Below are 12389 nucleotides of genomic sequence, written 5' to 3' on the forward strand. Positions count from 1 at the left end.
TCGTCTTTATGTTATATTTTGACATTTTGTTCATTATAGGTTTTTTTGCATTGATTTTTATTTTTAAAAATGTTATCTCAAAATATAATTTACCTTTATACTGCATCTTTTGGTGCTTGCTTAAGTTTTGTGCCCACAGTGAATGCCTCCCTCACATCACCCTAGTCCCAGCTGGCACTGCCCCTGTCCCAGCCCTGCCCTAGTCTAAGCCATTTATTATCTACAGGCTGCACAGAAGCATCCTAACTGGTCTCTCCAGCTATCTTTAATTCATTCTCCACGTGGCAGCCACCCTGATCTTTTGACAAGATAAACTGATTTATGTCACTCTTCTGTTTCAAATCCATTCAATCGTCTCTTAATCTACTTAGAATAAAATCCAAATGCTATGTAAAACCCTGCACACTCTGAAGTTTGCCTTCTCCCTTGGCCTGCTCTCCTACCAGAGACTCTGCCTTTGTATGTTCCAACTTCACCGGCTAACTTTCCATTCCTGGAATATGTTAAACTCATTTCTATGTCAGAGTCTTGGCACAGGCCATTCTTTAAATGGGTGATACCTCTAATCCTTTAAATTTCAGATTAAGTTATCTCTTTAGACAAGCTTTCCAATCAAAAGTAAATCCCCCCCTGATATTTCTATTACTCTGTTCCTTTTCCTTCCTATTACTCTGACAACATATAGAGTTTTACTTGCATATTATTTTCCTTCCCTGTTTTCAGTTTTCCTTTTTAAATCTTAAGACCTTTGACATAGTTTAGTGCTTTGCCCATTACCCTATACCCAATATTTAACACTCAAATACTCACTAAATAATTAAAATGAAATGATAATAGCAAAACTCCAAGTGAGTGAGTTTTTTGGGGGAGGAAAAAGCTTCACAAATAAAGTGATATTAATATTCATTCACATTAAATGAATATTAATCTGGCCATAATAAAGGTCATAAAACTGATCATTTCCTTTGGTCCAGCAAGTCTACATTTGAGACTATATCTCAAGAATAACTTGAAAAATTTATTTATTAAAAGTATTCATATATACATAATATATGAAGGTTGAGAAAATGGGAAACAACCCATTATGTTGGTTGCCCATTAATGTTCCCCTGCTTTCATAAGCCCAACTATATGTTACTCCTATAGCAGAATCCAAGCAGATAAGCATTAGAGAAAAATCAGTAAGTTGGGCAAAACACTATCACCATGATTTTTAAGTTCACCGATCTCCAATGGGCAATCATTATTTCCCCGAAATCTGGCTGTTTTTATGATGAAGCTGTTTTCCTACTGTCTACAGATGTTATTCCAATATTCACCATTCTCCTTTTACCAAAGGAGTCAGCATCTTCAAGGCCATTTCAGTCAGAGAAGCTGAGAGCCATCCATGAGGATGCCTCCATTAATCAGTTCACCCCCAAGTCCTATGGTGTTGATCTCAAAAAATATATCGTGAACCCATCACCTCTTTTCTACCTTCACCGCCACCGTAATCAGACCCAACATCTGGATAACTGAAATGTCTTCTTAATTAGTTGCTCCATTTTCATTCTTTTTTCCCTCCTCTCCATTCTCCAAACAGCAGAGTGATCTATTTTTTAAAATGTACAAAACTAATTCATATACACAACAGATCAATACACCAACTTATAAAGAGAGGTTATTTTCTCCCTCCACCCCTTTCCAAGGGCAATCCCCGAAAGTAGCCAGCCACACACTAAAATGTGATGTGTATGTTTCCTCCATTATTTATTTATTTATTTATTTTTTTGTGCTATACAAAAACATATTCAAGTATTTTTTGTTGGCTCCTTTTTATTTCTAAAAGATGGATTACATTATATATAATATATCATGTTGCCATTTACTTATTTTTTGCCTAATAATACATCATGGACATCCTTTCAGGTCAACATATAGTTCTTTTCCTTTCTCTGATTTCTTCTTCTTCTTCTTGTCCCTTTCTTTCCTGTTTTCTTTTTATATAGCCATGTAATAGTCCAGAGAATGGAAGTAAAAATAATTAATTTCCCCAGTGATGGATGTTCAGTAGCATAGTCTTTTAAGATGTAAATTAGATCATGCCTCTCTTTATTTTTAAATTTTCTTAAAATTTTTTTTTAGTTTTTTTTTATGGATATATACAACAAATTTTAAATTATATACTGAAAATAAATTACAGGAAATAACTTTAAAATGTGATAAACATTCCCATTGGGTTCCCTTGGAGGGTGAGATTGCAGTGATCATGCCTCTCTTTAAATTCATCATAGGCCACTTCTGCCCTTGCTCACCATGGCCTACACTAGAGTCAAGTTTTTTCCCCACTCCATGGTCCCTGTATATTTTCTACTCTTAATCTGTAAAGATCTTCCCTGACTACTCTCTTCTCAACCAATCGAAATCAGGTTCCCCTCTTAAATGTTCGCATAACATCTTGTAAACGCCTTCATAGTACTCATCACCAGTTATAATTATATACAAGAAATTATATTTATATAGTTATATTTACTTATATATCTGATTATTTCATTTCTACCTTCTTCACTAGGCACCATGCTTCATGAGGGCAATGTTTGATGTACCATCAGCACCAACCAAGCACATGCTTAAATGTAAAAAAATATAGTTACTAAGTGAATAGATGTCCTACGCTGAGGAATCACTAGGCAGCTAGGTAACAGAGTTTAATGTTAATTAACTTTTAAAATGATATGAGGCCCAGCTGGAGCGGCTCAGTGGTTGAGCATTGACCTATGATCCAGGAGATTGAGGTTTGGTTCCTGGTCAGGGCACATGCCCTGGTTGCGGGCTCGATCCCCGGTGGGGGCGTGCAGGAGGCAGCTGATCAACGACTCTTTCATCATTGATATTTCTCTCTTTCTCTCTCCCTCTCCCCTTCTCTCTCTGAAATCTATAAAGACATATTTAAAAATAAATAAAATGATATGAGAATTGTTATATAGATAAGCTTACATGAAATTAAACATACATATTCATACATATAATACATGAAAAATTGGTAATATAGTATAGTAAAAGGAACATTGGCCCGAAAGGGTAGTGACTCTCTCACTAATTGGTTGGTGACCTAAGAAATGTTAGTCTCAACCAGCGATTTTCAACCAGTGTGCTGCAAGAATTTTTAAAACATTCAGTACCTGACTATTTAGTCAGAGGCACTGACCTCTTTTCCTTAGACTGTCAAATTAAAAAATGACAACAGTCAACACAGCAATAGCCATCTGGTGTGAATGAATCAAAATTATACCTATTTTTTTTGTCACATTGGCAAAAAATAAAATACATTTTTTGGTGTGCTGCAGAATTTTAGCAATTAGTTTATGTGTGCCATGAGATGCAAAAGGTTGAAAATCGCTGGTCTCCACCAATGAATGACTCTCAGTAAGCATGGTATTGCCCCCTAGTGTTGGATAGTCTGGGAGGTACTTCTGGCTTTTAGAGTACCAGGGCCAGTAAGCAAGACTTCCTGCAAGATGTGTGAGTGTTCCTCACATGAAAATTTATTTTGTGTCCCTCATGAGTTTTAAATGCCCCAGCATATGTGAAAAACCTGTTTATAATGATCTGTACCTAAAACCTGACCTAGTTCATATATGAACCCAAAGCTGTATTTTTATTTTTACATTATTCTAACAGCGAATGTTTTAGGAATGCATTTACAGCGGACACTGAGAACAGATTAGTGTTGTCCACCAGAGGTGGCTGAAACACAATACTTGTGTCAGTTGGCATTTGTAGCTTTCGAATTCATGGGCATTTTATAAGTGACAGCAAATGATGACTTGATTACATTTTCTAGACCAGTCATGCTTGAGCATTTGTATATTGAAACATAAATTACTGTATTATAAATTACTTTCTTTGTTCTTTTAATATTATATAGGGCATTATTTACAAAATCATTTGCGTAGGTAGGTTACGCTATCTATGAATTTCATTTTAGGCTAATAAAGGAGATGTTATAGAAATATTTGTAATTAAAAAAAGATGTGTTGGGCCCTGGCTGGGTAGCTCAGTCGGTTGAGCATGGTCCAGATACGCCAAGGTTGCAGGTTCCATCTCTGGTCAGGGCACAGAGCAATGAATGCTTAAATAAGTGCTCAAACGAATCAATATTTTGCTCTTTTTCGCTCTCTCCCTCTCTCTCACAAATCAATCAATAAAAAAATTAAAATAAAATTGTAACCCCTTTACCTATTCCCCTTCCTTGCTTAAAAATTTTTCATCAGTTATGACATCCTATGCATTTTAATCATATATATTTTTAAAAATTGCCTCCTCTCCCTTTTCCCTCACCCCAGCACACACTAGGATACAGGAATTCCTAGAATGGGAAGAGGAAATTTTATGTTTTGCTCACCAACATCTTACCATGTATAGAAAAGTGCTGGGCACACAGGAGGAGCTCAGTATTTGTTTTATAAATGGAAGAATACACGCAATAAACAAAACGACTGCTTGGAGCGCCACTCCCACCAGAATTCCAGGAGCAGGGGGAGGAGCCGGGCAGCCGATTTCCGCGCCTCGGCTGGTGGGAACCGCGGGTGCGCTCTTATGTTCTTTGGGAGGTACGGCTGTCCGAGGACTTTCTGAACTTTGCACGCAGGGTGGTGCAGGCTGCAAACCTAACGAACGATAATTTGCACCAACATCCGCATGATGTTCTCAAACTTATACAATCAGAAACATGTTTTTGTTAAGTGCATGGATCTTCCGTTCTCTTGTCCACCTGTACGGGGCAATTTAGTTTATTTCTTCGCTGGAAAGTAATGGTGAGAATGGGATCAAGACTGGTGGCTCCCAAGGGTCTCTTTTCGCAGACAGACAATTCAGTGTCAAATTCTCAGCCCAGATCAAATCCCGCGCTCCTCCTCACCTTGCCAATCTGCCTCCACCCCGCCCCTTTAGTAGCTAAAGGCAGGCGGGGCAGGGGAGAGACGTTCCTGGCTCCCCCGAAATTGGTTAAGCTCGCCCCGAGTTTTGGTATCCCGTATCCGAGCAAACACCGAGGAAACGGAGCCACTAAACGTGATCGCGGACCAAATGACAGCCGAGCGGCACACGCGGGCAGAGAAGGAACCAAAACACGAAGAAAGGCAGTGTAGTCCAGCAGCCGCGTGAGGCGGGCGATCCCATCGGCGCTGGGAGGGAGAACTTCAACTCCCAGCTGGCAACTGGGCGGTTACCGTCCGAGGACTACAACTCCCAGAGGGCTGTGGGAGTGGCCGCTCACCGCTCCTCCCGCCCCTCCCCCGCCCCTCCCTGCCGGATCGGCGTGCGCCTGCGCACGGGAAGCCGGAGGAGTCTTACCCTAATGTAAGATGGTGGCCCGTCTGGCTGTGGAACCCACCGAAAGCTGAGGGTGTCTCTCTCAGCCGTAAAGGTCGGACTCGCTGAGGCAATCAGGCCCGGTTCTGAAGAGTTTTTTCCCCGACACTCGTCCTGTGGTCTCTTGCGAGGACGCGGCAGCTCGTGGAGTCGGCTAAGGGAAAAGCGAGGCAAGGCTGGCGGGTGAGTCTATGCGGGGCTGGGCTTAGGGGAAACCCGGGGCTGACCGGCTACGAGAGAGCGGAGGCTTCGCTGGAACTGTGCAGGCCGCACCCCCTCTCTCCCCACCCCCCGCCTCACCTTCACCCTCCTCTTTCTTGGTCTTCCTCCCCCTCCTCCTCTTCCTCCCTCTCCCCTCTACGCCACAGCAGTTACCACCAGGAAAAGGGAGCGGGGCAGCGAGGCGCCGCGGCGGCGAGCACCGACTCCTTGGAAAATTTCCTCAATTGGGGAGTCCAGGCGGCTTCTCGTCTTCAGCTCTGTCCCCTACATTTTTGTTGGGGCAGCAGGCTCAGACCTCGGGACTCCTCGTTTCCCCAGCTCCTCTCTGACGCCCTTTCCCGGTGGCCCCCGTCTCCCAAGACCAAAGCCATCACTTCCACTCTGACCCGCGCTGCCGCCGCCGCCGCCGCCGCCGCCGCCGCTCCTCATTAATCCCGCTGCTCGTTGCCCACTCGTCCTGCTGCTTGTGTGTTTTTTGTGTTTTTGGTTTTTTTTTTTGCTCCGCTGCTTCCTACCGCTCCGGAGTTAGCCTTTGCCCCCGCCGTGCGCTCGCGGCCGGCCCCCGGGCTGCCCGCCGCGGCGGAGCTCCCTCCGAGGTGCGCCGTCCTGCCTGGAATCGCATCTGTCATCTTCAGGCTGCCCCTTTAAGCACCTGGGTGATGCCGCTGCTCGTGGCGACCCACCTGTTTCACAGCTTTCCCGGGAACTGCCTGTTCCTTCCCTCTCTCCCGGACAGGTTCTTCTCAGCATCCGCTTCCAGAAGGCAGGGGTGCCCCGTGTTGGCCCCTGGAAAGTCGAGGAAGTTGGGAAGCGGGTGAAGCGTGGTAGGGGCACCAGGCGCCGGTCCGAGCGCAGAGCCTCTGCTTAGGCTACTCGGGAGAGGGACCTTCTTTTCGTTATGTTTTCAGCGGTTTGTGTATTATTCGCTCTGTGGGAAGGGTTTGTTCTCCCTCCCCCCCCCCCCGCTTTTCATTTTGGACCGGTTTGTCCTTGCTGCTAAGCGCTCTTCTGAATTGCCTCTCCCCAGGACACTTAATGTTGGCTCTGATTATACTAACAAATGTTAGCCTTGGCATTTCAAAATAAGATAAATCTGGCACACAACCAAATTCATCTGTGAACTCCACAAAGCAGATATAAGTGATATTTTGATTATATGCAGGTTATATGTGGGTTACAGATCCCTTCCATACTGAGCATGGGTTATTGACTAAGTGAATTATATCGATGTTCAGCTTAATTGATGGCATATTTTATTTATGGTTTGAGTGGAAATTTCCCCTCCAGCTAATATCAGACTTAGTATTTTTGGATTTGGAAAGTCTCTCTTTAACACTGGTAGAGTAGTAAGTATCTGAATACATTGTTTTCTTTTGAAAACCTGTTAGGTATGCATGCAAAAGAAAAAATAGATCCCCCCCACCCCAAAAAAAAATTAAATTCCTAATTTTTTCATAGAAAAGATGAGGGCTGGGGGAAAGAAATGACAAAGTGTGCACAAGCATGCACACTTACATTTGGTGGCAGATGCTGTCACTATTATCTACATTAAAAAAAACAAAACTAAAAGCAAGAGGTGGCTTATGATGTCTGTGTTTTGGCAAAAGCTAAATTGAAATATACTGACTAATAGCATAATGGGAAGAAGGAGCCTTCGCTTTAATCAGACCACTGTGAAAAAGAAGAATTACCAGAAAAGCAAACAGGATTACATAAATCAGATACATACATCTCAACTTTAAATAAGACACTGTGTTCCTAAGATCTGTGTAATAATGTTAAAAGTCGTAGCGATCTCATGCGGCAATAAACCTCTTATTTGCAAAAGTAGTAATACCTCAAGTGTAAGTACACATGCTAGTTACCCTTTTAATCATTTTTGCACACTACTCTCTTGTGATTTTTACAAAAATTTACCTGTAATACTTGAGGAATTTTACATTTGGCATTATGGTCACTTGATTGTGATAAATAGTCTGTTTTATCAGATATAAACCGAGGTAGAAAAGCTGTTCATAAAACTTTTTTCTTTTTAGCTACTTAAGCTCCACTTTGGGGGAAACTAAATAAATCCCTACTCTTGGGAATTGGAAACCATTTATATAGCAAACCTTGTTCTAAGTTATAATTCGAGGTTTTTAAAAATTATTACTTACATTTAGTTTATTAGTAGAGTTTAAAAAATATTCCTTACATTTAGTTTATCAGTAGGAATGTGTTTAATATAATTGATCTTCACTCTCAAGTAAAAAATGTATTTCATTTTCTTTGTAAAATGCTGGTGGAGAAGCTTTCCACCTTGAACAACCCTAACACACAGGCTTAGAAGCCCTTGGCAGTCATACTTGGCTGAGTTATAAGCAGTGTGTTCTAGGAGAGGACTGTTTGTCTGGCAGAAGAGGGTAAATGATTTTAATACATCTTTTCTTTTGTAAAGATATTTTATCTCAGTAGTTATAGTCTCAAGTAATTTTCTCCACTCCACATCCCCCCCTCCATAATTATCAAATTCTTAGCTTCAGCACTCTGAAGTAAAACTAAATTTACTTTAGGATCTTTATCATACCTAAAGATGTCTAAAGTTGTTTGACATTTTGATAGAAACTAGGGAGCTGAGATTTCAAAATATTTTTGTATGGTTTAAATTTTTAGATACAACATGATGAACATTGCAGCTTCATAATTTTGAAGGAATACTTTCTGCCAGGCTCATTTGTTGAATTCAGGTGAATAGATTATTTCTATAGGAAAGTTTTGAGCATGATTACTTAAAATGGACTTATTATAAAATTTATTTTCATAAAGTTGCACAGAGAAATCTTTAATTTTATTAGGATGAGACAGTTATAATCAAATAGCAAAATCCAGGAAAATTGTTCTGTAATGCCTCCAACTTCAGTCGAAATGGGAGCAGTAGTAATAACCTGCAACTCATTACTGTGCAAAAGAAAGAAGGTGCTGCTTAATGATGAACTCCTTGCATTAGAGGAGTTGTATTTTAAAAATTATTATATGTGCCTTAAGAGAATGGAAAAGTATCTTCTCAGTTTAAGCAGTGTGTTTTACAAGTCTTCCCTTTCTCTCTTTCTCTACTGCTGTTTTTAAAGTGAAGCTACATTCACCATTTTAATGCGTTTTGGGGGTGTGGGTGCATGCAAATAATACTCGGTAGAATCTATTTTAAGTCATTGTTATTATTTTTATAGACCAGGTGAAATAGAAAGTTTTAATTTGTGAAAACTTCAGCCTCTGTAAAAACGTAGTTAGCTTTGTGTTATTAAGTATAGTACTGTCTTGACTTTTTGTGAAAGAAGTTACATTCATCTCAGTCAGTTCCAAAGACAAACAGTAGAGAAATAGGTTATAGAGATTTTTAGTGTTCTAGAAATAGTATAACTAGAATGTACTACATACTTTTCTCAAAGGATTTCTTAATCTAAGTGGAACTTATAAATGGTTTTCATCCCACCGGAATAGCATGTATTGGATAAAACTTCTTAACACATTCTGAGATTTTTTAGATTTTATTTTTCAATTACAATTTGTATTCAACATGATTTTATATTAGCTTCAGGTGTGCAGCATAGCTGTTAGAGATTATATACTTTACAAAGTGTTCCCCCAGCACGTTCTGAGATTTTAAAAATTTTGTTAAGATAATAGGAACAATTTGCAAATGCCCAATCTTATATAAAATGTGGCAATATCCCTGATATTTTGGAGATAGTAATCTATATATGTTTTCAAAAGTTGAGAGTATACAAATTTCAAAGATGACATGATTTACTGAATTATTTAGTGAGGCAAGAAAAGATAAATGGGACTTTTTAATCACATATGTAGTGGTTTTCTGAAAGAACATTCTCCAGAATTGTTTTTAATCTTGTTATTATGTGGCCTTCTTTATTAGAAAAGATTGTGTGGTAAATGTCAACTTTTCATGTGTAGTAATAGTTTAGTCCAATGGGCTTTGTCACATTTCTTTTTCATAGTATAATTCTTTTATTTTTTATCAGAAAGTAGTTTATAGAAGAGAAAATTTCAACACTATTTAGGCACCTTAGGTAGCTTTTTCATATCAGAATTTTTCTCTTACCAGAAGAGAGAAATTACATGCTACTAAAAAGAAGATGATTATTTTTACTTGCTAGGAAAACTCAACTTTAAAAATAGTGCAAGTGTCTTGGCTGGTGTTGCTCAGTTGGTTGGCTGTAGTCTGGTGCACTGAGGGGTTGCCTGCCAGTTCGATTCCTGGTCAGGGCACATGCCTGGGTTTTGGGCTTGATCCCTGGTGAGGGGCGTGCAGGAGGCACATGTTTCGCTCTCACATCGATGTTTCCCTCTCTCTTTTTCTCCCTTCCTCTCTCTCTCAAAATCAATAAAAATATATTGAAAAAATATAGTACAAGTAACAAGGCAATTTGAGTATGAGATTTTTTCCTAAGGAGTTTATTTGTAAGGATGGTTTCATTCTTACTAAACTCTGTTTATTCAAGAGAGTTGCCCTGTTTTAAACTTTAATTGTATTGGATGATGGGTGGATGATATGTTGGGATGAACCTTGCTATTTGTATATGTGTGTACAGTATGTGTCAGATAACTGTGCAAAATACGCCCTTTTTTTTAAAGTTGTGATAACTAAAATCTCACCTCTTGGATATTTAGAGAAAATTAGAGAAGAGGAAATCAGAATAATCAGATTGGTTTGTATATATGCCTAAAACCAGTTTTGGGGGGGGGGAAAAGTCAAGCAAAAGAGCAGTGTGATGAGAATAAAATGCCAACATTTTAAGATAGTAGGTGTTACTGCTTTGTAATACTGCTTTTGGAAGGAATTAGTGAATAATATTGTAGGGAAACAGTAGTAATTGAATTTTGAAAAGTAGCTATAGACTGGAAATATAAAAAGCTTGGGGCATTCTTTAACAGCAACAAATAAATACATTGTTGTTAAGCCAGATATCTGAAATTTCGTAAGCATGTTTTGCAGTCCTTGGAATAAAAAGGAAGTGCTAATTTTTCTGATTCCTTAAGAACCTAATTCATTCCCTGTTAAGAGCAATAGGTATCTTCAGATTGAATTCCCTGAAATAACATTGGCTGATTTGTAACAGCTTTCCCCCCCTGATTTTCTGCCTTTCATATTTTGCTTATGATTCTTTTCAGTGTTTTTGATTTTCAGCAGTTGTTTGGGTGGACCCTCTTGTGAACACTGTAACTCAGTAAAAATTTGAAATATAAATAGCATTGCTTTTGGTGGTAAGGTCAGTTTTTTCTTTTGATGGAGATTCCCCTCCATTTTGATTAGATTTTTCCTCTAATTTTTATTAATTCTTAGATAAGAATTAGGATCATGAAAGTTCCCTGCCAAATTAGATCTTTCCAGAAATTTTTATCTTACTCTAAATGTGAACCTAGGTATTCGTTAGGTAAATAAAATGTTACAATATATTTTGGTTTTGTTGTTTAACATGAAGTAAAGAAACTATTAGTACTTTAAAAAATAAACTTATTAATGTGAAAAATTTTAAACAAGAATGAAAATAGACCTCTATGTAGCCGTCACTTCAAAGATGATCAGTTTATAGCCCATCTGGGTTCATCTCCATCCCCACTTACTTTACCCCTTGTCCTCCTTGTTTTGACCTGGATCATTTTGAAGCAAATCCTAGTCATCACATTATTTCATTTGTAGCAGAACTCTTTTCATATAAAATATCTTGATTTTTAAAAATCAGGATTGTTTGATTAGCTTGTCAAATAATCTTTGAGTACTTATTATAGACCCACTTCTTGGGAAATGGTCCAACCTCTTTTAAGAGTTTATTATCTTGTTGGATATATACTTCCATAATATAAGTGGCGTTATCTAAAGCATTAGACAAATAATGTGTGGTACATATAGTTTGAGTCATAAATTAGCATAAGGGTGTCTCCAGACTAAAGTTCTAGATGTGGGGTTCCCTGGAGAAAGTGGGACTCGAACAAAGAATATGTACCATTTGCATAGGCAAAACATCTCCAGAAGGAGGATATTCCGTACATTCCATGTGCGGGATAGAACCATGAGCAGACACCTAAGTGGCCGGACCCGCATGTTGTGAGGGATGTAAGGAGTTTGATCTTAGTGGAATAAGATGTTGCTTTTTGGATATGGTGTTGGAGAAGTTAGTATAGTAGGTTAGAGCTAGATTATGAAGGTTTATTCAGTGTCAAGTTGCATATGAGCTGTTAAGCAGTAAGTAGCCATTATAATTTAGTAGGGGGCAAGAGATAATAAAAGTGCTTTTTAGAAAGATTGCTTTTTTAGTAGGGTGCAGCATATTTTGGGGTTGACAGTTGAGTGTTAAAAATTTAAATCTGGGCCACCACGGTAAGGGGTCATCTGAGGGATATTAGTGGGGAAATTCTACAGGATTTGGCAGCTAATTGATTCCATCTTCTTTTCAGTTCAGTCACTTATATCCAGAAATGACACCAGGGTTTTGGAACTGAGGAAATGTAGTCTATTTGTCTTTGATGGTAAACTGCAATTTGTTATCTAAGCCCAGCTTTTGGGAAGGAAATGATGCATGATTACTCAAATAATCTCAAAAAGTTTCAGTAGAAGAAAGCTACCAGTGTCTTCAAATAGTTTTTGATATTTATTCTCTGGGGAATAAGAGGGGAAGATAAAGGGAGTTTTATTATATGATAATAATAGATGGAACTTATTTGAAAAAGAGTTAATGTGTCCCTTATCTGCTTCTTATGTGTGTATGAGTTCAAAAGGGGTATTAGGAAACTTATATTTGAACAGCTTATAACCAGTATAT

At 38.9% G+C, this 12389-nt stretch overlaps 1 protein-coding gene across 7 annotated transcripts in view; it reads left to right on the plus strand.

Moving 5' to 3' along the window:
* The first annotated feature begins 5329 nt into the window (after positions 1–5329).
* CNOT4 (CCR4-NOT transcription complex subunit 4) overlaps positions 5330–12389 on the plus strand; it is a 127513-nt gene continuing 120453 nt past the window's right edge. For all 7 annotated transcript variants that reach the window (XM_016222045.2, XM_016222060.2, XM_016222052.2 and 4 more), the window contains exon 1: positions 5330–5535. The gene's annotated coding sequence lies outside the window, so the exon portion shown is untranslated. The remainder of the gene's footprint in view (positions 5536–12389) is intronic.

This window comes from Miniopterus natalensis, chromosome 10 (assembly GCF_054644295.1).
Source record: "Miniopterus natalensis isolate mMinNat1 chromosome 10, mMinNat1.hap1, whole genome shotgun sequence".
NCBI classification, from domain to species: Eukaryota; Metazoa; Chordata; class Mammalia; order Chiroptera; family Miniopteridae; genus Miniopterus; species Miniopterus natalensis.